Source organism: Macaca fascicularis, chromosome 5 (genome assembly GCF_037993035.2).
Source record: "Macaca fascicularis isolate 582-1 chromosome 5, T2T-MFA8v1.1".
NCBI classification, from domain to species: domain Eukaryota; kingdom Metazoa; phylum Chordata; class Mammalia; order Primates; family Cercopithecidae; genus Macaca; species Macaca fascicularis.
In genome coordinates this window covers 158,129,354-158,152,998 of record NC_088379.1, presented here as the reverse complement: position 1 = coordinate 158,152,998, position 23,645 = coordinate 158,129,354, and the positions used below count along the sequence as shown (strand labels likewise).

General features: G+C 43.0%; 1 protein-coding gene across 38 annotated transcripts in view; it reads right to left on the bottom strand.

The window, feature by feature from the left end:
• Window positions 1-23,645, bottom strand: part of TRIM2 (tripartite motif containing 2) — a 186,376-nt gene that overhangs the window by 96,405 nt on the left and 66,326 nt on the right. For 8 of the 38 annotated variants that reach the window (XR_012435168.1, XR_012435170.1, XM_065545603.2 and 5 more), the window contains exon 1: window positions 19,269-19,837. The exons of 24 other annotated variants lie outside the window; for them this stretch is intronic. The gene's annotated coding sequence lies outside the window, so the exon portion shown is untranslated. Of the gene's footprint in view, window positions 1-19,268; window positions 19,838-23,645 lie in introns of those variants that run through there. 6 more of the 38 variants (XR_012435171.1, XR_012435172.1, XM_065545605.2 and 3 more) reach the window with 1 other exon arrangement.

Sequence of the window (23,645 nt, the reverse complement as noted above, 5' to 3'; positions counted from 1 at the left end):
GCATGTGGCCTCTGGCTGCTTTGCTCTCCTCCATTCTCTCTGTACTGTTTCTGGCTTTTCAGGAATCTGTGTACCCGTTTCCTCAGGTCCAAATTCTGAGATAAGTTCAGAAAAGGAGGCTGCTTTCTTTTAATTCATGGCTAAATGAATGGATCTTCATGAGCAATGAGGCACTCTTAATGCAAGGTTCCTGCTCCTCCTAGCCCCGCTGTTGTTCCTGCTCCCTGGGTTCTCTGCACCTGGGTTCTCTGCTCAAATGCTCAAATGCTGCCTCCTCTCTCAGGCCTTCCTGACCTCCTGACTTAAGTGGGTGTGCCCCTTTGTTATGTATCACTCTGCCCCATTTGAATCCTTCATGGCAGTTGTCACAGTTTGTAAGGAAATACTTGTTTGCTTAGTTAGAGGTGTCTAGGCCACCAACCTGTGACCTCCACTGGGGAGGGGGCAGGATCATCCCCCAGCGATCGTGCAGCACCAATGCAGTCTTGGCACATGGCTTCCAACAGTGTGCGACGAGGAAGGACTGAGTGTCCAGCCTGCCTAGACATTAGCCAGAGCTATGTGATCAACGCTGCTCTGGAGAACACAGCCTCCTAGAACAGGTACTCATGTGAAACACCTCAGAACTACTTGTTATGATCGGACATCAGCTAAAGATCCCTTTGAACTCTTGTAGAAGGGATCTGTTAGGAAAATGGTGTAAGCAAGATCATCTGGACAGTGTAACCTACTTAAGAGTGACACATACTCTACGGGAAAAGTTTGTCATTGTTGTTTTTTGTTTTTGTTTCTGTTTCTGAGAGGGAGTCTCAGTCTGTCACCCAGGCTGGAGTGCAGTGGCGCAATCTTGGCTCACTGCAACCTCCGCCTCCCAGGTTCATGCCATTCTCCTGCCTCAGCTTCCTGAGTACTGGGATTACAGCCGTGCGCCACTATGCCCAGCTAATTTTTGTATTTTCAGTAGAGAGGGGTTTCACCATGTTGATCAGGCTGGTCTCAAACTCCTGACCTCGTGATCTACCTGCTTCGGCCTCCCAAAGTGCTGGGATTACAGGCATGAACCACTTCACCTGGCCAGGGAGAATATTTTAATATTACTTACTGGAAATATTCTCCTCCAGTCATTGAGGCATGCTTTATAATACATTTCCATGGTTATATGGTTATTGGATACATGCAAATACTGGAAGTAATAAAATTAAAACAGCTGTTTAGATATTCTGTAGTTCGCTCTCGCTTTTTCATGTATTCTGAATTCATGAGCTCTTACAATCTGGAGAGGCCTAGAAGGATAGGTAGTAACCTTCTACTAATAATAGAAGCCCTGTAGTAAAAGACACCATTTACCCTAAACTAAGTCCTTTCACAGTGGCTAAAGGTAGTCTGATTACTAAACATAATTTGGTTTCTGTTTTAAGTAGGAGAAAAATATTTACTGCTTATGCAAATATGTAGTATAAACTATGATACAAAACCTCTTCCTTCCAATTGGGAGTCTGAAAACAATATTGAAAAGAAAACACTACCAAATAAGATATTGTGTCTTACTTTTATTGCCTGGCCTCAGGTATTTGCAGTATTATTAAAGGAAAACATTTTCAAACACAGTCTAACAATTCTTATGCACAGTTTGGCATTGATAATCTTTTGTATTTAAACCAAGTAAGAAATTGTGGGTATGAGTATGATATTCAGCTTTTATTAGGGACCCTACTTACTGCTACAGAAAGTTAGGATGCTGGCGGGGCATGGTGGCTCACGCCTGTAATCCCAGCATTTTGGGAGGCCGAGGCAGGTGGATTGCTTGAGCCCACGAGTTCGAGACCGGCCTGGGCAACATTGCAAAACCCCCCTCTCTACTAAAAATAGAAGAATTAGCTGGGCATGTGGCATGTGCCTGCAGTCCCAACTACTCAGGAGGCTGAGGCAGGAGAATTGCTTGAGCCTGCCTCCCAGGAGGCGACAGTTACAGATAACGCCACTGCACTCACTCTAGCCTGGGTGACAGAGCGAGACTCCATCTCACAAAAAAAAAAAAAAAGAAAAGAAAGTAAGTTAGGATGCTGTCATGCATAGACATTTCATATTGCTCAAAAATGTTGTTTCTTATCAAGACAAAGATGAACAAAGGAGATATTTATATACCTAATAAAAGTTGTTAATTGTTGAAGAGAAAGGAGAACAAGAAAGACGAGAGAATAAGAGATAATGAGAAGAAAACTTGGCACAGGCCACTTATTTCTAACATTCATATATTCACTCATTTATTCCACTTTCATGCAACGATGATGCAAGCGTTTACTAGACACAAGGCACTTTTATACTAAAGGTGATGTGAAGCAGTATCATGGTGATTGCATTCTTTAACACTTACAAATAGAGGATAACTTTCTCTCTTAGTTAGAAAGGAATAGAAAGAAAATAACAGAAAGGCAAAGAGATAGAGAGTGAGAGAGCACTATCTTTATGATTAAATCTCCAAAGCCAGAGTTATTTTCTTTCTTTTTTTTTTCTTTTTCTTTTTTTGAGATGGAGTCTCGCTGTGTTTCCCAGGCTGGATAGAATTCAGTGGCATGATCTCAGCTCACTGCCAGCTCCGCCTCCCAGGTTCACGCCATTCTCCTGCCTCAGCCTCCCAAGTAGCTGGGACTACAGGCACCCGCCACCACGCCCGGCTAATTTTTTGTATTTTTAGTAGAGATGGGGTTTCACCGTGTTAGCCAGCATGGTCTGGCTCTTCTGACCTTGTGATCCGCCCACCTCGGCTTCCCAAAGTGCTGGGATTACAGGCGTGAGCCACCGCGCCTGGCCGCCAGAGTTATTTTCTAACTAAGGAGACCGAGCACTAATCCTGTCACGAAGGCCTCATCCACCTCTCACGATCTTATCTAACCCTAATCACCTGCCAAAGCTCCATCTCCAAATACCATCACAGTGGAGTTAGGGCTTCAACATATGATTTTGGGGGGTTCATGAACATTCAGTCCATAATAGTGAGCCCTTAGGTTTCTGTACAAGCCAGTCTGTCTCTGTAACCCCATCTCCTGGCCTCTTGCAGTGACTTAAAGCATCCAAACCTCTTCAAGTGCTGGACATGCTGCAATCCCATGATCCAACCACAGGACATTTAAGCACAGCAGGTCTAGTGCATGCAATTGGAGCTGGAATTGCTACATTTCTTGGCTCCAGGCTTGTTGCCTTCCAACAAGTCTTCTTCAAAAGATTTAAAATGCACTCATTCTATGCCTCCAAAAAATCCTCGGTTATTCCAGTTCTCTATTTTTCTTAAACTGTTATACCTTTATACATGCTTTTCCTATCCCTGGAGTCCAGTCCTTTCTTCCCTTGCCAGAGATTCATACGATGCTTCCCAGGGCCAACCTCAAAAGTACTTAGAAGTCAATTTTTGGTCATTGCCAATATATTCTACATGTCTCTCCGGTCTCCAGTAAAGGAATATGTGATTTTTCACAACTGCTAATTCATTACCTTTACCTCCATGAACTTTGCTTAGGTACAAATTGTGAAATGTGTGATGTCATGTGTCATGCTTTATTCATTTGGAGGTTAGTACTCGATGAAACTTGTAAACAACTGAGAACTTGCAAATCTGCCCTAAAAATGATGTGTTAATTGGTTTATGGACTTGTTTCTGAGCATTGCTTGGAGGGTGGACTCACACACACAGAAACCACTGTCACCATTACCTTCAGGCTCACCCTTACCCAGGGGTTAGATAGGGAGAGGGGCAGAAGGACAAATAAACAAGAAGGCCCAACTTCCTGGGCCTTTTTCCTTGGAGGTAAGAGGTTCAGGCTCAAAGATGAAAGAAACTGAGCTTTGGCTCATCTGGACTCAGAACTGGCTCTTGAGGTCATGCTACTGCACTCCCCACAATGGCAGGTCACTTACCACACACTCCCACAGAAGCTTTTGAATGACTAGCAAAGGTATAAGTCACAGAGGGAGGGAACTGGAGAACATACTACCTATAGACCTTCTGTTTTTTTGAAAAAAAGATACAATTAAGTTTCAGTATTTGTATGACCATTCATAGATGTCCTGATATAAAGTCGAAAGTATGGATGTATGTATACAACTGCCACTCATCAATGAGTTTATGTATTTACATTTTCACATTTCATATATTTTGACTCTTTTTTTTTTTTTTTTGAGTCGGAGTTTCACACTGTAGCCTGGGCTGAAATGCAATGGCGCAATCCCAGCTCACTGCAACCTCTGCCTCCCGAGTTCAAGTGATTCTCCTGTCTCAGCTTCCTGAGTAGTTGGGATTACAGGTGCCCGCCACCACGCTCAGCTAATTTTTTGTATTTTCAGTAGAGACGGGGTTTCACTATGTTGGCCATACGGGTCTCAAACTCCTGACCTCATAATCTGCCCGCCTTGGCCTCCCAAAGTGCTGGGATTATAGGCGTGAGCCACCGTGCCTGGCCTCTTGACTCTTTTTTTTATTAGTATGCACACTCCTAAGTAACTAAGAGCCATAAACAATAGCATTAAATATATATTAGTACTAAAATTAATATTAATAATCAATCAAAAATGCCTAGAACAATGTGGTTATAATATGGTACTAATGTTTACATGTCTAATTGGTAAATGTAGCAACTCCAGCTCCAATTGCATGTAGAAGAAATATATTTAAGAGTCAAAAGACAAGTTAAACCTTAATTTCCCACACCCCAGCCCCCAAAAGTTAAATTAGCAAGCAGAAAGGACAACCAAATCTAGCTGATTTTCAATTCTATTTGTTTCCTCAAACACTTATGAGAAAAGCAATGTAATGTCCTTGATACTGTAAGTTTACAAAGATGTTTAAGACATAATCCTCTGGCTGTGCAAGGTGGCTCATGCATATTACATGAACACTTTGGGAGGCTGAGGCAGGAGGACTGCTTAAGCCCAGGAGTTTAAGACCAGGCCTGGGCAACATAGTGAGACCCCCATCTCTACCAAAAATTTAAAAATTAGCCAGGTGTAGTGGTACACACCTATAGTCCCAGCTACTGAGGAGGCTGAGGTGGGAGGATCTCTTGAACCCAGGGGGTCGAGGCTGCAGTGAGCTGTGATAGTACCACTGCACTCCAGCCAAGGTGACAGGAGTGAGACCCTGCCTCAAGAGAAAAGAAAAGAAAGGAAAAGAAAAGAAAAGAAAAGAAAAAGACACAATCCTCAGACTCAAAGAATTGCCATAAAAAAAAACAAATAAGAAACCGCTATATAAAGGACAATCTTCTCCACAAGAAAAGTCCATAGTGGGTTGCTGTGGGATGCACAGCAGAATTGAGGACAACTACTACTGTTTGTTTAAAAAAAGTAGATCAGTAAAGGTCCTAGAATTGTCATGTGGTAGCATTTGAGAGGGCTTTAGTGGGTTTGTGGGACTAAGCAGAAAGAGCCAGCATGGATAGGCATATAAGGAAATGAGGTATGGGACACAGTGAGGGAGTAAGGAGCCTAGTTTTCCATGGTATGAGGTCCAAGATGAGGATAAGTAGAAGAAAAGGCTAGAACATGAAATAGAAGCCATCTCAGGGATGGCCTTAACTGTATCCATCCATTCTCACGCTGATATGAAGAAATACCCGACACTGGGTAATATATAATGAAAAAAGGTTTAATTGACTCACAGTTCTGCAGGACCGGGGAGGCCTCAGTAAACTTACAATCATGGCAGAAGGCACCTCTTCACTGGGTGGCAGGAGAGAGAATGAATGCAAGCAGGAGAAATGCGAGATGCTTACAAAACCATCAGATCTCATGTGAACTCGCTCACAGTCATGAGTACAGCATGGGGGAAACTGCCCCCATGATTTGATTACTTCCCACCGGATCCCTCCTACGACACATGGGGATTATGGGAACTATTAGGTTGGTGCAAAAGTAATTGCGGTTTCCACCATTACTTTCAGTGGCAAAAACGGCAATTACTTTTGCACAAACCTAATACAATTCAAGATGAGATTTGCGGGGGGACACAGCCAACCATATCACTAACTGCCAAAGTTAGCAGAGTACACTCATCAGAGCATTCTGAGAAGCACAGGCAAGTGACAAAACTCTGCTTTAAGAAGACTAATCTGGCTGCAATTAATTGGATAAATTTCCTGAAAGTGAGAAAGCAGGGTCACCAGTAAGGAAGTTATCACAACCATTTGCTTATTCACTCATTCATGCATGCATTATTTCATCAATATGTCAAGCACCTGCATAGGACCATATGTCAAGTACCTGCATGTACTGAGGGAACTTTGGATACAGTGACAAACTGTGTCACATGGAGCCCTGAGGAGACTTAGAATCTAGGGGGAAAGAAGTTATTATAGTTCAGGTGGCCAAGAATTCTGATGGAGGTGAGCACAGGGTGTTGGCAGGGTCCCAGAGGAGGTGACACTTGGGTTGAGCCTTGAGGGAGGAGTAGGGCTCGGTCAAAGGAAGAAGTGTTGAAAAGGTAATCTGATCAGAAGGAATAGCTGGTGCAAAAATGCAAAGCTCTTCAACAACCTGACACATTCGGGTCTGTAAGAAGCTCTAGAAAGAGGTGAATTGAGCCTTTTTTAAAAATGAAAAAGAATCACAGTCATTTATTAACTACTTTGTATATGCTGGGCACTATTCTATACACACAATAATTCATTTAATTCTCTTAACTTGGCCAGGCACCGTGGCTCACACCTGTAATCCCAGCACTTTGGGAGGCTGAGGCAGGTGGATCACTTAAGTTGAGGAGTTCAAGACCACCCTGGGCAACATGGTGAAACCCCATCTGTATGAAAAATACAAAAAATTAGGCAGGCACGGTGTTGCCTGCCTGTAGTCCCAGCTACTTGGGAGGCTGAGGTAGGAGGACTGCTTGAGCTTGGGAGGTCAAGGCTGTAGTGAACCGTGATCATGCCACTGCACTCCAACCTGGGCAACAAAGCAAGACCTTGTCTCAAAAAAACATGATCTTAACTCTATGAAGCAGACAGCTTTTCCCATTTTACAGAGGCACAAACTGACTTTGAGTGCTTCAGAAATTTGCTTCTCAGAGTCACACAGCTGTCACCAATGATTAGTGACTTCAAGCCTACATCTTTCGGACTGGAAAATCAATTTGTATTAAGCCCTGAAGGATGAGAAAGAGTGAGTCATACAACAAAAAAGTGGAACAAGCGTTCAAGGCAGAGGAAACCTGAAGATACCTGTGTGTTAGTGGAGGAAGACCAACTAGAAGCAATTTGGAAGTACCACATATGAAGTACACAGCCAGGGGCAGCAGAGGGGTCTGTGCACTTGAGGGTGGGACAGGGCACTGGGGGCGGGGAGTTAAGAATCGGAGAGAGAAAGTGGCAATGAATTGAGTTCCATTTTGGACATGCTGAGTTGGAGATGCATGGGGAACAACTGCATGGAGATGTCAAATAGCTGCTGAGTTATAGTTCTAGGCTCAGAAGAAAGGTCTGGATATTGAACAAAAATTTGACCTATAGATCTAGGCAGGAAAACAAATAATCGTTATAAGCATTGACTGTTAACCAGGCACAGCACCTAATGCTACCCATGCATTTTCTGTTTAACTCTCTCAACAGCCATACAGAATAGGTAAATTATGAGCCTCATTTTACAGACAATGACTCTAAGCCACAAGGACATTCAGTGGTCTACCTAGGGTCATAAAGGATCTGTATACTTCTCCATTCAGTTTCCAAACTTTTGTGACTGAGATCCACAGCAGAAATGTATTTTATGTTGTGGTCCAGTATAGACATATATATTTCACTGAAACAAAGGTTGCATGAGGTCACATTTAGCCTGATGCCCTCTGCTATTTCCTATTCTATTTCATTTTTCAGTAGCCTGGCTGCAACTCACTAACTTGATTCACAACCTACTCACGAAGCCCACAGTTTGGGAATCACTATCCAACACCTTCTTTCCTCCCATCCCTGAATGAGGTGATCGCAGTGCGATTGCAAAGATGAGGAAGTTGCAAGCAACATCATAGATGTCAAGGAGAAAACTGCGCTTCTGAGTGGTTGTGAGTCTTGAGCATAAAATGATGAGAATTCAATCTCTTCTGCCAAATCATGCCCCAAGGACATGTCTGTGGAAGCTAGCTCTTCAGCAGTGACTCATTTACACCTGTCAGGAGTATTTATGGGGATTGAAGCCATTATCGCTGCCAAGCTTTCTCACTGTATGGTGCAGGAAAAGATGTAGATACACTTAACTTTGGAGAATTTTAAAGTTGTTAGTTCTAAAATTGCTACGGTATTACACGGGAGCAGGATTTGGGCACATATCCCAAAGCAAAGCAGCCTGGTGCCTGTACTCCCTTGAATGTAATTCCTGCAGACAGTGATTGCAACAGGAAATCATACCTCCGTGGCGGAAGTTACTCAATGCAACATCTCTCTCAGCAGGAAATGGTTTTGCTGGCAGGAGTTTTGGAATTAACCATAAAAAGATATCATAGACCCTGAATGTATGCATCCATCCTTCCTTCTACTTCATAGGAAGAGAGGAAATGTTCCTTCCGACCAAAATTGAAGTATTCTCAGTGGCCCACCTGCCTCCCCACCACCTCCATGCCTCAATCCTTCAGCCCTTTCCTCTTTAACACCATCATCTCCTCCTTTCCCATGGGTTTTACCCTTTCTGACTTCAAATGCACATTGGTTTCCTCTAAAAAAAACAAAAAAGCCCCTCAGCAAGAAAGAATTTTGAGGGTGATATAGTTGGTCCTGTTTCAACAGTAGTCATGGTTACAGAACTATATGCATTTGTCAAAATTCACAGAATTGAACACCAGAAAGGGTGAATTTGATGGTAAGTAAACAATATCTCAAAAAGAAAACCCCATGACTTTCCAATAAAAGCCCCCCACACCTTATTCTAAATTCTGCCACCCTGTAATTATCATCCGACTTCCTTCCTTCCTTTCTTTGGCACTTTCTTTTCCCCATGTCCTCATTTTAGCTAAACCCAAATCTTCCCAGTCGTACTTCTTCTCCTCCCACCTTCTACTGGAAACTCTTTTTCTTCGACTTTGGAGGTTGAGAACTTTACCATTTCTCCTCTACTTTAAATGCTTCTTATCCTCATTCTTAGCAATCCTCTAACTCCGGGAATTTGCCAAAACATCAAGACACTGCTCTTCTCCTAGATTCACTCACTCAGAGACCGCACACACTCTTGTGATTAGATGACTGCTGGTATGCATTTGACTTCCAAATCTATGTCTAGAGAGAGGGCAGCTGGCTTAGGTTTCCAGTGGCCCAGGGGACAGCTCCACCCAGCTCTGTCGCCACCTCCAATTCAGCACCTGCAGCTCCAAGTCTCCCCCTGCCGCCTTTGCCAGCCACTCTCACTGGATTGGATGACCTCATCACTGGAGCTCCTCCCAGGGCCAGAAACTCTGAAGACACCACTCAGCCCGTAAGTCAGGTACCAAGATCAAAGGAGGCAGGAGACTTGGGAATGTTCTGTAAACTTATCTTCTAGACACATTACCGTTGCTACTACTTAAATCTTTTCAGCTCTTCCTTTGAAATGTGTCTTGATTTTATCTACTTTTCTCCACCCCCGCCAGCTACAGCCTCTAGTTCCCTCCCTTCCCTCCAGCATATTCCGCATGCTGGGGTCAGTCCACTCTCACTAAAACACCTCTTTCCCTCTCACTCTGCTGCTCACGACTCTTTTTTTTTTTTTTTTTTTTTTTTGAGACGCAGCCTCACTCTGTTGCCAGGCTGGAGTGCAGTGGCGTGATCTTGGCTCACTGCAACCTCTGCTTCCCGGGTTCAAACGATTCTTTTGCCTCAGCCTCCTGAGTAGCTGGGACTACAGGTGTGTGCCACCATGCCCAGTTAAGTTTTGTATTTTTAGTAGAGATGGGGTTTCACCATGTTGGCTAGGCTTGTCTCGATCTCTTGACCTCGTGATCTGCCCGCCTCGGCCTCCCAAAGTGCTGGGATTACAGGTGTGAGCCACCGTGCCTGGCCACTCATGACTCTTTAAAGGTGTCTGTTAGAGTTGAATTGTGTCCCCCTCCCTCCAAAAAGATATGTTGATGTCTCCCAGTACCTCAGATTGTGACTGTATTTGGAAATACTACAGGTTGAGTATCTTTTATCCAAAAATACTTGGGGCCAGAAGTATTTTTGGATTTGGGAATTTTTTCATATTTTGGAATATGTGCAGATACTGACTGGTTGCGCATCCCAAATCCAAAAGACTGAAATCTGAAATGCTCCAATGAGCATTTCCTTTGAGCATCATGTCAGCACCTAAAATGTTTTTGACTTGGAGCATTTCAGACTTTTGAATTCGGGATGCCAACCTGTACGTGTAGGTCTTTAGGGAGGTAATCAAGTTAAAATGAAGTCATTAGAATGGGCCCTAATCCAATATGACTGATGTCCTTACAAAAAGGGGAAATTTGGACACAGAGACAGGCATGGAGGGACGATGATGTGAAGACACAGAACACTATTTACAAGCCAAGGGAAGCGTGGGACAGCCGGAAGCTAGGACAGAGGTATGGAGCAGATTCTCCCTCACACCGCCACTCTTTAGAGCACCTAAGCATCAAGTCTGTATTTCTCCAATAAGCACTAAAGATCCTCTTTGATTCCACCTCCTTGTTCCAGCTCAGTGCCCACGACTTGCTTGCCTAGACCTGCTCAGTCCCTCCTCCCATCAGATGTGTCTGGCTCCTAATCCCTGTTTGGAAAATGACTCTCCACATTTGCTTGGGATGTTCCCAATGCCCATTGTGCCTTTCTCACTTCCCTCTTCCATCTAAACCTTGCACATTCTTTAAGTTCCAACTTTAGTGCCTCTTCTTCAATTATATTGTCCTTGATTTGTTACCTTATTGTGTTCTCTCTCTTTTCTGAACCATCATTGTACTTAATGTCTGTATCATATGAGTTGACACTTGATTGTCTCGTTCACATGATTCCCTAATAGTTTCTTGTGTGATATTCTCGGGTCTAGAGTTAAATTTAAAGTAACCAATCTCTACTGAAAACCACTTTTCCAGACACCTTCCTAGATTTGTTTTCTCAGTATAACATCCTTTCCTCTAGAGCTTCCCACAATTCTTGTATCCATTTATTGTACGGATAATTGGATAATTCGATTTATCGTATGGATAATTGGATAATTCGATTGGATTATCATCCAATCAAGTATACTTGAGCGTGTGTTTTAGTGAGAAAGACATCCTAGGTGTGAGTCCTGACTCCCCTTTTACTGGATAAGTCATTCGACTTCCTGGAAACTTAGTTTCCTCGCTTCTAAGATGTTACCTCTCAGGGACATTGTAAAGATAAGATGGAGTTATTTATGTGACAGTGATTGTTAAACAGTAAAGCCTTGCTCAAATGAGAGGTTAAATCATTATTGTGATCTCAGTGCCAAGTGAGCTCAGCTAGTTACCTGATACACTGATGAAATTATAGGCTTGAACCAAGTGAGCTGGTTCTTCTAGATTTGTGCCACAGGGGTCAATAAATTTCATAACTAATAAAAATTGATAGGATGGATGGAGAAAACTACAAAGCATATCCTGGTGGGTCAACAAGGTTATCTTCATAAATACAAGACAGATAGCATACTATCACCTCAATCTGCCTTAAGGCATGCAGTATCCCAGGTTCTCAGAAGAAACTGACAGTCCCCATATTTCCAGCTGTGGTACAATAAATCAATAAGGTAATATATTATGCCTAAGACAAGCATTTGTTTGGTGTGTTTTTTTGTTTTTGTAACTGAATTCTACTGGTTTTAAGACTGAACATGGGCTGGGTGCAGTGGCTCATGCCTATAATGCCAGCACTTTGGGGAGGCTGAGGCAGGCAGATTGCTTGAGCCCAGGAGTTGGAGATCAGCCTGGGCAACATGTGAAAACCCCGTCCTATAAAAATAATACAAAAAGTAGCCAGTCATGGTGGTGTGCACCTGCAGTCCCAGATACTCGGGAGGCTGAGATGGGAGGATCGCTTGAGCCTGGGAGGCAAAGGCTGCAGTGAGCCATGATCATACCACTGCACTCTAGCCTGGGCAGCAAAGCAAGACCTTGCTTGTCTCTTAAAAAAAAAAAAAAAAAAATAGTGTGGATGGCAAAACATTGAGACTGTAAGTACCGTAGCAGTCATCATGTGTAAAATTCAGAAAGCCAGGGCCTAGGCCTCTAGAGACTGAAAGACAGATCTAGGACATGGGCAAGAGGTGTGTGTGCCTCACCTTCTTCTCTCGGGTTAGGCTGTGAACTCCTGTCCCCCTTGGCCCCCGTCAACAGATAGTAGCCGAATTAACTGGCTGAATAAGGAAGATTGAAGACTAAACTCCTCGCAGAGGTAGAAAGACCCAGCAGTACTTGGTGAATGCATTTATCCAAGGGACTTGAAGGAGAGAAAAAGCTTAGAAAAAATATTTAAGAAATGTATTTAGTTCTATTGAGATTTAGTTTTAGCATGGTGTACACTGTGTGCAATAAGCCCCAAAGATGCCAAGAATATTTTCTACCGCATTACAAATGAAAACCAGCTTCCATGCAGATGGGATTCGGAATTTCAAACCCCAGCAAATCTGTCTGCCTTCTATTACAGAAACTACTTTAACTATTCCAAGCAAATGCTTAATAATTATTTCCCCTTCTTGATGTTTAAAGTATTTTTAAAAAGAAAAATGAATTTGATTTCTAATAGATACTCTTTAAATATTCAGAATCTGGCCAGGTGCGATGGCTCATGCCTGTAATCCCAGCACTTTGGGAGGCCGAGGCAGGTGGATCACCTGAGGTCAGGAGTTTGAGACAAGCCTAGGCAACATGGCAAAACCCCGTCTCTACTAAAAAATACAAAAATTAGCCAGGCATGGGACCTGTAGTCCCAGCTACTTGGGAGGCTGAGGTAGGAGAATGGCTGAAACCCGGGAGGCGGAGGTTGCAGTGAGCAGAGATCGCACCACTGCACTCCAGCTTGGGTGACAGAGTGAGACTCTGTCTCAAACAAAACAAAACAGGACAAAATGAAACAAAAAAATTCAGAATATTTGTTTAAGCGAAACAATATATGTTTTTACTCTACAAGCAAAACAATGTATGTTTTTACTCTACAAGTAAAATACTTATAGAGGAAATCCCTAAGAAATAGAATTTCTTTGTCCTTTAATGAAATTGTGTTAAAAATGAGTAAAACATACTTTCTTCTCCAGGGTCTATAGCTTAAGCAGAGACTTTACAGTAAATGTCACAAGAAAAAGCAGCACTTTGCACAGGGCCCCACGTACCCTCACTCCCACCTCTCCCATTTCCAGGCTCCCAGATCTTTTCATGTTGTTTTAGTTGGTGGTTTGTGGTCTCTGAGTGGATTTTAGCCTTCAGTCATCGGTTACCTTATATGTGAGGTTACTATATTGAGACATCACTTGTTGGGGGAAAAGGATGAAGGATACTCAAAGGCTAATTGCGACTTGAAGGCAGAAAATAGGGGAAAACAGCAAAAAGACTGCAGTTAGCCTCTGCTCATCTTTCCTCTAAATAAATGATCACTTGATTGTACGTGACTGTGACTGCTGCATAACCTGGGGCCAAACACAGCATTTATCATCGAAGGCTCATTTGCTGTACAGAGTGTGTGCCACAACAGATGGACAAAGCACTGTTTTTATAAAATGGAAAGCAGCTTTGTAAGAAATAATTCTGTTTAATGATGGCGGGAATCTGGAGACCATATTCTGTAACTGTTGAATTGAGTTTTGATTGCTGGCTTCTTTATTAGCTAAGATTGAGAAGCTAAAGATACCCAGTTATTGCCATTCATTTTCTGCGGCAACCCAGATCCGAACATCCAGAATACCCTCTATGAAACTGTATAGATTAAGTGTCATCTTTTAGTGAGCCACATTTAGTTTTTCTCCCTGGAGTTACTTTTAAAGCTATTCAGGACAGCTCATCTTAGCCATCAGGCCCACACATGGGGTAAAGTGGCTGAGGACCCACGGGTATTTCTGTTCTAGAGGTCTGAGGAAGTACTAAGGATTTAGTACCCAGGATTTGGGTGGTGAAGGAAGTGAAGTGACAAGGATGATTCTTACTTGGAAGGAGAGGGTGTCAGATGAAGCATCCACACAGTTGACAAGGGTGTTTATGGATAGAGAGTAGCTGATCCTGTGGCCTTCGGTCCATTTGGGTACCCTTTTATCCACTTTCTGTGGGTGATATCTCATTGGTCATACTAAATAAGGGAATATCCAAAATGTTTACCTTGCATAAGAGGTTCACTTTTATAATCTCTTTCTTAGACTAACATGGTAATTATTTTGCCTTCCATAAGCAGAATCCAGTGCATTGGAGGGAACCCTGGACGTATGCTGAACCATAAGGAGAGCCAGCTGCCCCATATCTGCAAGGAGATTGTTCACAGCCAATACCAAGGAGAGTACTAAACACTGAGATAGCTTTTGCTGCTGCTAAGGCAAACTATTATAATCTTGAACTACAAAAAGCGGGGGAGGGTGTGGTCAGACAAGTTCCAGCCCTTCTCCTTCACCCACCTATGCCTCTAGTTCACTATTTTAACTCCCAGCAGAATCACAACTAAAGCTGACTACCCAGCTGAAGAGAGACGTGCACCCTCCTTTGTGTGCAATAGCCAAGGACATACAGGCAAGCTAACGAGATGCAAATCCCATTCAATGTGGCTAATGCCCTTTTTATCCCTAACCAAAGACCTAGAAAACTCATTCAATTTGGTGGTTTTCTAATACAGCTTCCACACTATTATTGAATGTGCAACACTAATTTAAATAAATTGCATGTAGTCAGCAAAAGAGACAGTTCTGTCTTTGTTTAGTCTGAGAGGCTATTTTGGCGATTAAAGATACCCGATCTCATCCTCTTAATTAAGGCAAAGCTCAAGCCTATCTACTGTTTACCCTCAGGCAGTGTTTCTATGATGGGTTATTTTGGCGCTACCCAGGGCCGCTGTTGAATTGTCTGGTAGCTGGGGAGAGGACATTTTAGGAATAGAACCATGCACTGAACAAGAGTCTTGGGGTTAAGTAGCAAATGCCACTTCACCCAGGTCATGTTGAAAGAGCCTTTTACCGACACACCTTTCACTGCCAAAGGAAACAAATTTTAGGTTGGGGCCAATTTGATTCTCTCAGAAAGTGTTTGTAACTGAACCACTGCAGAGGGTTCTACTACAGCCAGAGCTGATTTCCTTGCTGAGGAAAGACTTGAGGAACTCAGTGAACAGGAGGGAGAAGGATGCTCACTAATGCCTGAAGGTACCACCAGGACTTGAAAATTCCTTCAAGATTTGTTCTTTGCCTTTTAGGCTATTGTACTTTCCAGATTATAAGCAGGGGGCTCAGAACATAGTATTTGCTCAATAAATCCTTGTTGGCTAGCAGACTGGAGCATGGGCTTGAAAATTATCTTTCCTTTCTTCTACCTGATTGGGCAGAACATTCTAAAAGGAAACTTGTTCTAATCTTTCACATTTTTGGTCTTATATCAGATTTCTCTTTTCAGGAGTCTTAATCTGAGAGACTTTCCATTTTGTTTGCTTCCTGGTCCTCAAAGTCGTCATCCCCGAAGGTCAGCAATGAGAGTCCTAAAACGCTAGTCCTCATCCTCATGGGAGATAAGTAGGTCAGCAACGCTGTGCCTCTCTTAATATTTTAGGTTGGACCAATGACTACATTAAACTAAAAAAGGCATCCTTCAAACAGCAGACATTCTGAAACCTGAAAAACACTTACACTGAGGAGATTTCAACTTAATAGGGTATTCATCTCTCAGAACTTCAACTGCCTGCAGCGTATTTCTACAAATTGCCCTTGTTCCAGAAGTCAGCGTGTCTTAGGTTAGTTTGTTTTATTGCAGTTAAGACAGAAGCAAAACCCGTATCCATAGCTTCTATTTGAGCACTTCTAAACTGTCTTAAATTAATAAAGATGCTGACATATATGGTATTTTTTTTAGACTCAAGAACACATTATAGTCTCTTGGGCCAGCCCTTCTTCATGGATGAATTTCATCTACATACACAGTATATTATGAAAAAGGAAAATATTGAAAGTTCTAGGGAGAGGATATTTCTGTTCAAGGATTAAGATGAGATTCAAAGGTAGGACATAGGCCAGGCATGGTGGCTCGCACCTATAATTCCAGCACTTTGGGAGGCCAAAGCAGGAGGATCACTTGAGGCCAGGAGCTTGAGGCCAGCTTGGGCAACATAGTGAGCCACTGTTTCTACAAAAAATTTAAAAATTAGTCGGGTGTAGCGGTACATGCCTGTAGTCCCAGCTACTCGGGAGGCTGAGGTGGGAGAATAGCTTGAGCCCAGGAGTTGGAGGATGCAGTGAACTATGATTATGCCACTGCACTGAAGTTTGGGTGACAGAGTCTCCAAAAAAATTTAAAAAGTAAAACCAAAAACAACCAAAGGCAGGATATGCAAAAATAATATAGTGTTACATAGGAAAGAACCATATTAGTAATACAAAATATTTGCCAACAAAAGCTCAGTTTCTGAGATTGAATTTCCACTAAACCCTCCAACCAGACATAAAAGCTGAGTGTCTAGGAAATAGTGGCTCAAGGTCATGAAATTCACTCCCCTTAATTTCCTCTCTACCTATTTATCTCAAAAGTTGCCCTTGCCATTTCTTTTAATTCTTAAACCAAATATTACCCATTTCAAAAGACCTGTCATTTTCTTCCAGAGAAAATAATAAAGATGGACTTTTTCAGACGTGCCAACTAACAGGTCAGCCTGAAGGTCTAAAATGTAAAAGTATAAGCAATAATGTTGGTAACAAAGTATGATATTATGCCAGCCTTTGCCTCAAGCCTTTTAAGACAACGTTCACAGAATAGCCTCTCAAACAGACATTCTAAGCAGGAAATCTTTTCTCAAGAAACCAAAAAGGAAAACCATCATTGTTCCTGTCTTCATCACTAGTAGCAGCATCAAAAGCATTTGCCAGGTGCTGACCTGCCAGCATAAACTTTTAGTACCTGTACAAATCAAGCTAAAGCTGTCTTTGGGAATTTATCATCCAAGACATATTTGATAAAAACCAAGCAGTGTCATTTTTCATGGAGTGGTGAAAGAAGGAAGAAGTTCTGATAATGTTATTGCACCAGGATTTCAGGGCTTTAAGACGTCATTTTCAAAGGTTCCTAGGGCCTTGCTATGTTACCCAGTTGGGTTATCATCATTGAATAGGCCCAATTCTTACCAGTCAGCACGAGGAGAGGCAGTGAGTCACTGCTGCTCAGAAAAGACCAAATGAACAGATCATTCCTGACACACAAAGTAACTATCCAACCTCTTTCTAGAGTAGTCAATGGTCAGAAATTGAAAGGATAGAATTCAACTCAAGGACAGACCAAAGAAAAGATCAGAGCATAAGATGTTAATTCTCACTGAGACTCTCTAACCCATTTATATTTAGTGTCTTATAACAACTTCCTTCCATCTGTATTTAAATTTGAAGTAGAAATCAGGAAGCCATGCAAGTCAGCATTAAAATGATGATGCAAGAAAAATATTCAAGATGTGGGTGTGATGCTTATCTTTGACAGATACAATGGAATTTCTAGTGGAGGATTTAATCGACATAGAATTTTCCAGGAAAATAAAGGCAGGAATTGGAAAAATGTTCTCAGGGAATACTGATAAGGGACAGTCCCCTAAACAAACCTTGTCAGTGATGGTATCCTAGATTCCATGATCCAAAGTAGAGTTATGGTGGGTATCTAAATGGGATTATATAGGAAAGGGTAGAAAGAAAAGGGAGGCTGCCAGGAAAGGAATGAGTTAATGAAGGAAAATGGAATGTGGTGTTCTGTACCTAGCCCAGAACAGGCCAGATTACCTCACCTAGGAGACATTTCATTATTGTAGATGGCCCTGCCCAACTCAACCCTAAGGGAATCCATATTTACCCTAAGGGAGAGGGAGGTGGAGTTTATTTTAATTGATCCTTCATTGTTACATGAACCTAAGTTGGAAAGGAAAGGAAATGCAATGTGTATCATAAAGAATTTAATCAAATACTTTCTATCTCTAGTTAAGGGTGAGGTAGTCAAAGCCTTCTGACTCACCCCTGCTCTTTTGTTTCTTGGAGCTGAAGGGCAGGTACCAGTTCTGCCAAAGATGAAATCAAGTGGAAATTTGAGAGGAAAGGTCACGTGGAGCTGGGAAGCAGTGGACCCAGCACAATACCTCCTCCCACCCCCTGGGAAAGGAACCCTCCATACAAGTTGTCAGGCAACAGCCCTTAACTATATTCTAAAAATACTGATGTACAATTTAATCTCAATTTTTAGAAGATAACAATGAAAAAAGGCATAGATGTGCATACTGCCACAAAAACAACCCCTCACACCCTATGGGGCTAGCCTAGTCTTTGGATGGCTGGAATTCTAAGTGCTCTAAAATTAACTACTTAAAAGTCTTTGAATCTAAAGCTGTCTCTGTTCCATAAATTAACAGCTGGTGATTTCGCGGGAAAGCGAAGGGGCCTGGTGTAACGCATCAGTTTCTCCATGGGGTTGGATTACAGGTGGGAACGAACTTGGGGTTCACAGAATGCTTTGGATCTGACAGGCATTTAGTGAGACAACCGTCCTCCACACTCCCAGCCTTTTATCTACTTTGTCAGCGGCATGCAGCTTTCAAGGCCGGGCCAAGTATTTCCAGAATAAATACACCAACCAGAAAGAGCCCTGAAAACCCTCAAAAGTCACCATCTCCCTGCTCTAATAAGCCCGAACTGTAGTACAAGCTGGGGCAGAGGATAAAAGAGCAGGCTAAAGGAAGGAAAGTAGTTTTAGGAAAATGACCAAACATGTTTTTAAAGAAAAAGAGGAAGCCGATCTTTTCAAAATTACTACAGTCCTGCTTTCAGATTTCTCAGTATCTTTTTTTCTCAGTGCAAAATGACTTTGAAAGCTATCCTGCATGACGCGGGTGAGTGAGGACGGCAAAGGTCCGCGACTCGCGGGAGAGCTCCGCGGGCAGGGCCTGGGAGCCGCGCCGCGTCCAGGTTCTGCAGCTCAGCCGCCCTGCTGCTGACAGCTCCGCGCCGCGCGGATCCACTGCACCCGCTCCAGGCCGGCAGCCAGCTCCGCAGCGCCCGTCCGGAAACGGACTCTGGGCAGGTTTCCCGCACGCTTGGGCCACCGGACCTTGCTTGGGCGGGAGGGTTCCCAGAGCACAGCCCGAGCCACGACTTACTGCGAGACGGCGACTCGCTTCGCGGGGACAGCGCGCGCTCCGGAGGGGCCTGGGCCTCACCTCTCGGGCCTGGACCTCGCTGCGCCCCCACCCAGGGCAGAGGTGCGCTCGCTCACGACATCAGGCGGCGGGCGGGTGGGCGACCCAGGACTTCGCACCCGCCCCTCTCCGCCTCCTCTTTCCTCCCAGGCAACCGCGCTTCTGCAGTCCCAGGCGATCTGAAGGTGAAACTGCTTTATCCAAGGCCGTTTGCTGAGCGAGCGGCTCAAGTAGTAAAAACAGACCAGAGGAGGAAAGTCGGCCTCCTGGCTGGGCTCTGAAGGACCTTCACCGGGTGTCCTCGGCTCCAAACGGCTCTCTGGTCGGTCATTTCCATTCTGTGCTCAGGCCCAGAGCAGTGAGACATCTGTTTTCCATCAACCGCGAGGCAGAGGCAAATCCTGGATTAGATGTCGCCCAGCGCTCGCAGCATTTTCAGGCCCGGAACGACAGCTAATCCCCGCACAAAGAGCATGAAAACAAACACGCAAGTTGGTGCCCGGTTCCAGAAAGATTTCCCTGGGATGACTAAAGGCTCTTGCAGCCAGCCTCCAGGATGGGCCAATCGCAGCACAGGGGGGCAGGAAAAGGGGGTTGGCTCGGTTTTCAGGTCTTCTGAAAACCCATCCTCCTCCCCAGTCCCGTAAACACAAATGCAAACACTGTCCTTTCAGGGGAAGTGAGTTCAGCTTGACGGGGCTGAGAGAGCTGAAATGGGCCAGCCTCCATCATGACAATTCATTATAAGCAAGCATAGCTCCTGAATGTGAGCGAAGAAAAAAATCTCCGTTTCCTTCAAGTGAATTCTAACAAATGAGCCACGTATGATACAATCAGTCCTGAAAATGATGAGCCATGACTGTCTCTACAGGTCTTTTTTACTCCGTAAAAGAAGTTGGAGTAGGGACCCTTCCTTTCCTCTCCCTTCCTTCCTTCTTTCCTTCCTCCCTCCCTCCCTCCCTCGCTCTTTCCTTCCTTCCTTCCTCGCTCTTTTCTTTTCTCCCTCCCTTCCTTCTTTCCTGCCTTCCTCCCTCGCTCCCTCCCGCCTTCTTTCCTTCCTCCCTCCCTTCCTTCCTTGCTCTTTCCTTCCTTCTTTTCTCCCTCCCTCCCTTCCTCGCTCTTTCCTTCCTTTTCTTTCTTCCTTCCTCCCTTTCTTCCTCGCTCCCTCCCTCCTTCCTTCCTTCCTCCTTCCTTTCCTTCCTCCCTTCCTTCATTAGTCACAAGGCTGAGAATAGAAAGCTAGAAAAAGCATGAGTCTACTTTCAAGGGCCTTATCTTCTTTAGAGGGCGGGGGGAAGGTGGGGAGGGACGACCTACAATTTCAAAACACTATAAAATGATGGAAATGTATGCCCAGAGGGTTACAGGAACATAGAAGCAGGAAATGAAGAAAAGCCTCCCAGAGGAGGCTGCATTTGTTTGGTTTTTTGTTTGTTTGTTTGTGTTGAGACAGGGTCTCACTGTGTTGCCCAGACTGGAGTGCAGTGGCACGAACATGGCTCAATGCAGCCTTGACTTCCTGGGCTCAAGCGATCTTCACCCTCAGCCTCCTGAGTAATTGGGATTATAGGCACACCACCACGCTCGGACATTTCATATAAATGAAATCGTATAATATGTGTGGGCTTTTGTGTCTGGCTTCTTTCACTCAGCAAAGTTTTTTCAGTTTACTCAGGTATCCACGTAGCATGTGTCAGTACTTCATGACTTTTTATTGCCAAAGAATGCTATATTACATAAATACACTACATTTTGCTTATCTGTTCAACATTTGATAGACATTTAGATTGTTTCCACTTGTGGCTAGTATAAATAATGCTGCTATGAACATTTGAATGCAAGTTTTTGAGTAGACATATATTTTCATTTCTCTTGGGTATTTACCTAGGAGTGAAAATGCTGGGTCATACACTAATTCTATGTTTAACATTTTGAAGAACTGCCAGACTGTTTTCCAAAGCGGTTACACCATTTTACACTACCACAAGTAATGTATGAGGGTTTCAATTTCTTGGTGGGTGTGAAGTGGTATTTCATTGTGGTTTTGCTTTGCATTTCCCTAATGACAAATAATGTTAAGTATCTTTTCATGTGCTTGTTGACCATTTGGATATCTTCTTTGTAGAAACGCCTATTGAAATTTTTGCCCATCATTAAAAATTTATTTTTTAAATTGGGGTTAAATATATATAACAAAATTTACTATTTTTTAATATCAAAATGTATATATACTGTGAACAGTACATTTACATTGTTGTACAACCAACACTATTTGCCCATTTTAAATTGTCCTTTTAAACTTGTCTTTTATTGTTGAATTCTCACATTCTGGATGTGAGTTCTTTATATGATGTACGCTTTGAAAATATTTGTTCTTATTCTATGGGCTGTCCTTTCACTTTCTTGATGGTGTCCTAATAACCTTTAATAAATTCCTTTTACTTTCAGACTAACTAGAGTAATGTCTGTTGTCAGAAGCTAAGAACACTCACAGATGCACTGTGTTCTGTTAAATGCCATCCTTTTCTATAACAACCTGTCTCTCATTATATCTTCTATCCAATATTGCCTTAGAACTTTGATTTTTATTTTCTCCTAAAGCTTTTCTCATTCTAACTGAATCCCGCCTACGTCTTATATTTACTGGGCACAGACTCAAAGCATCAGCAGTCACTACTAACACAATTATGAGCAGTTACCAGTGGCCTTCCTATTTATTTTCCACTTCCACCCAATTCTGGCCCAGAACCCTGCAGTCAAGGGCAATGACCTCCCCATCTCTTGACTCCTTTTACACTGTTCCTCCCTTTCCTCAATTACATTGCCATAGCCACACGGGATCTTATGAGATCAACATCCTGTTTAATCTTTGGATAATCCTTAGTGCCCAGGACAAGGCGTTGCAAAATCCTGGAAAACAATAAATTGTGTATTAAATGGAAATGAATCTTGTGCTCTATTTCCTTCATTTTATTTTATTTTACTCATTTTATTTATTTTTATTTTTTCCAGACAGGGTCTGGCTCTGTCACTGAAGCTAGAATGCAGTGGCACGACCTCGGCTCACTGCAACCTCTGCCTCCCAAGCTCAAGCCATCCTCCCACCTCAGCCTGCCGAGTAGCTGGGACCAGAGCTTGTGCCACCACACCTGGCTAATTTTTGTATTTTTCAGGGAGACAGGGTCTTACTTTGTTTCCCAGGCTGGTGTTGAACTCCTGAGCTCAAGTGATCCACCCACCTTGGCCTCCCGAAGTGTTGAGTTACAGGTGTAAGCTACCATTCTGGGCCCATTTTTTAAATTCTAAAATAATACTTATGCAGTCCTTGATTTTAAACTTTTCTCTCAATGACCACATGTGGAAGATGAGGGCCTGAAACTGGGTTTCAGGGCAAATCTATGGTGTTCAATTTAGGAATGAAAGGGTGGAATTCTTTTGGGAAATAATTTTTAGAAGTTTGTAAGATGGAGAAAGAAGGTAGGGCTTCACAGATCAAGTTCTCAGGACCCATAAAGGCACTAAATAGTATTATTTGGGGCATCAGAAGTTGCAACATTGGAATGAATTCATTTCCTGGTAGATTTTTTTCTGGTGGATGGGGCTTTATGACTGCCACTCCTCAACAATTGGGTCTGCTTCTTGCATGGCACTCTGAAACTTTGGATTCCAGACTAACTGAAATGCGCCCGTTTGAAATAGCTGGAAAGAGCCGGTTTCATTCTGTCATAAGATCAACCAATGTTTACTGAGCACACACCTTATGTAAAACACTACCCTGGGCACACAGAGACATGAGATTCATTTCCTATAGTAAGGAGTTGGATGACTAATGGGTGCTATGGTTAAGATAAACACAATGAACTATAATCCAAAACTGAATGGGGGGTCAGGACGAGGACAATCTCCTGTAATCCAAAGCAAAGCAGGGTGTCTTACTCTCCATAATAGAGACATAAAAAACTGTTTCGAGAATTCAGGGAAGAAGAAATCACCTTTTTTTTTTTTTTTTCCTCTTTGAGTAGTAGAAAAGGCTTCATGGAGAAGGTAGGGAAGGAGAACTAGGCTTTTGCCTAAAAATTTAGGATTTCTACACCACAATCCTTATTCTTCAGTAACTCCCTTACTAGTTGGGAAGAAAGTCATACATACAAGTGGCTACAACTCAAGATGATATATGAAAAGACTCATTTGGAAGGGTCACAGAAAAATGAGAGAGCACTTCCTAAAGTCCAGGAAATACTATATGGAAAGGGTAGATTTGTAGACTTGACATGATCCCTAAAAGATGGAAAGGATTTATTAAAATGCATGTTTTTGATAAAAGGCAATTAAATATTC